This window comes from Gavialis gangeticus, unplaced genomic scaffold, assembly GCF_001723915.1.
Source record: "Gavialis gangeticus isolate Ggan-Ray unplaced genomic scaffold, GavGan_comp1, whole genome shotgun sequence".
Classification (NCBI taxonomy): domain Eukaryota; kingdom Metazoa; phylum Chordata; order Crocodylia; family Gavialidae; genus Gavialis; species Gavialis gangeticus.
This window is the reverse complement of record NW_017729034.1, coordinates 60125552-60127900: the sequence shown is the minus strand read 5'-3', so window position 1 is coordinate 60127900 and position 2349 is coordinate 60125552.

Genomic DNA, 2349 nt, shown 5'->3' with positions numbered 1-2349 from the left:
CCACCCACTTCTCCTCATAACAGCCCCCCATGCCTACCACTACCACCCACTTCTTCTCCCTGTAACAGCCCCACTCCCTACCACTAGCACCCACTTCTCCTCCTAACACCCTCCCCCTCCCTACCACTAGCACCCACTTCTCCCTGTAACAGCTCTCCATCCCTACCATAGCACCCACATCTTCTCCCCCTAACACCCCCCATCACCCACTTCTCCCCCTAATAGCCCCCCTCCCTACCACCATCGCCCACTTCTTCTCCCCCTAACAGCCCCCATCCCTACCACTACCACCCACTTCTTCTCCCCGAACACCCTCCCCCTCCACTACCACCCACTTCTCCCTGTAACAGCCCCCCTCCCTACCACTAGCACCCACTTCTTCTCCCCTCTCCCCCTCAATAACCTCCCTGCCAAGCCCGTGGCTTTGCAAAGAAAAGGGGAGAAGGAAAAAAAAAAGGATCATAGAAGTCAGGGCTTTTTTTCCAAGCTAGGAGGGAAGGGGAGAGAGATTTGACACCCTAAAGCAACAAAGCCAGGCAGGGTGGGAGTGAGGGGACAACCTCTGAGTCAGAACTGCCTGGACCTTCCCTGCTGCAGGCCGCAAGTGGGAGGGGAGGACCCTGCGTACCCTGCTCAGACCTAGGGCTCCCTTCCAGCATCTGCTCTCTGCCACTGAGTGACAGGAGACTTTTTTTAAGATAATTTTTTGTGTTCCAATCCAAATCAAAATCCATGAGTCAGTCTAGAACCATAAGTGGCCCTACAACTAGCAAATATCCTCCACCCCACCTGGGGCTTCAGACGTTTCCAAATCCTTTGGCAGGCATCCTACTTGCAGGTCCAGAGACTTGGGGTTCAGATGCCCCCAAGTTTTGCTTGCCCCCAGCCATATGGCCACAGGAGCAAGTTAGGGAGGAGTCTCCCATTTCCATAAAGTGGGCATAAAGCCAAGACCTTCCCACTCGAGCAAGTGGGAGGTTTACTATATATCACCTCCGTGGGTACTACCCCATGCCAGAAAAGCAGTTATCCCCAGGTGTGACTAGAAAAACTGCCCTGGTGGTCATGGTATTTCCCCAGCCCAGTAAGTGACACAGGAGACTGAACAAGATGCCCCTATGGTCTGATCCCAATGGCAGTCCCTATGCATTTATGACCCCTGATGGCTTCTGTCCTTGGAAAATGAGGAGCAAAAAGCAAGCTGCCTTGAATTGTGTCCATACCCCTGGTTTAGTCTGATAACCAATACACACCAATTTATGTCTAGCTTAGTGAAGGTTAGATTCCCATATACATAAAAATGTTTATTGCCATAAGGAAAGCTGTTAAATCAAACAAATAACCAATGCACAACAATTTATACAAGTAGGACCGCTGCTTTACCTGTTGCAGGTGAGAGTGTTAGGGATGTGTTGGGTCAGGGTGAAGGGTAGCCTTATGCAGTGTTTAGATCACCTTTCTCAACCCATGGATTGGGACCCCAAAGTGGGTGGCAAGAATATATGAAAGAGTGGCAAACAAACTTTAAATATGGATCAACAAACTTTAAAAATGGATTCTCCTTTAAAGGGAGAGAAATGTGGTAAATCATGGGTTTTCTCTTGAAGGCTGGCAGAGTTTCAGCCTGTGAAGGGCTGCTTGGGGCCCCCCATGCCCCGCACAACCCCATCCCATGATCCCTCTGGGAGCCTGGGGGTGGGGGGTTAGGAGTGAGAGGCACTAGGCCAGCAACACTGGCCATTGATGTTTACAGAAGGGTCCTGGTATAAAAAGGTTGAGATCTGCTGGTTTAGATAGGGATGATCCTGCCTCAGACAGGGCTTGAACTAGGTGACCTCTGGAGGTCCCTTCCAGCCCTACTTCTTTATGCCTCTCTGACTCCAGCCCCATCAGGCTTGGGAATCCCAGCTCTCAGTAGCTAATGAGACCAGAAAGGAGACAAGTGATACATGGCTGAGGGGCATCGGCTTCTGTAACTAACTGCATGAAAAGGAATTACATGGCCAAGCTTCGTGCCTAGCTGCCTTTGACACCCGTAGCCCAGGTGATCACATATCCATTCAAAATTGGGTGGCCCCAGGTAAATGCTGAGATGCCTATAGCATCCTGGATCCTGTGCACCCCTTCCTGTCCCCCAGCTCTGCTTCTACTGCAGCTGGTTGCCCTGCAGTGTATTGTTAGTGTGGCCGGGTTTCAGACCACTGCATGAGAGAGAAAGGGGAGAGGGAGAGGGAGAGGGGGTTAATCCATTGGATTGTTTCAATAGGTTAGCTATTAGGAAGAACTTTCTTATGAGGAGGGTGGCTATGCACTGGAACAGGTTACCCAGAGAGGTGGTGGACTCTCCAT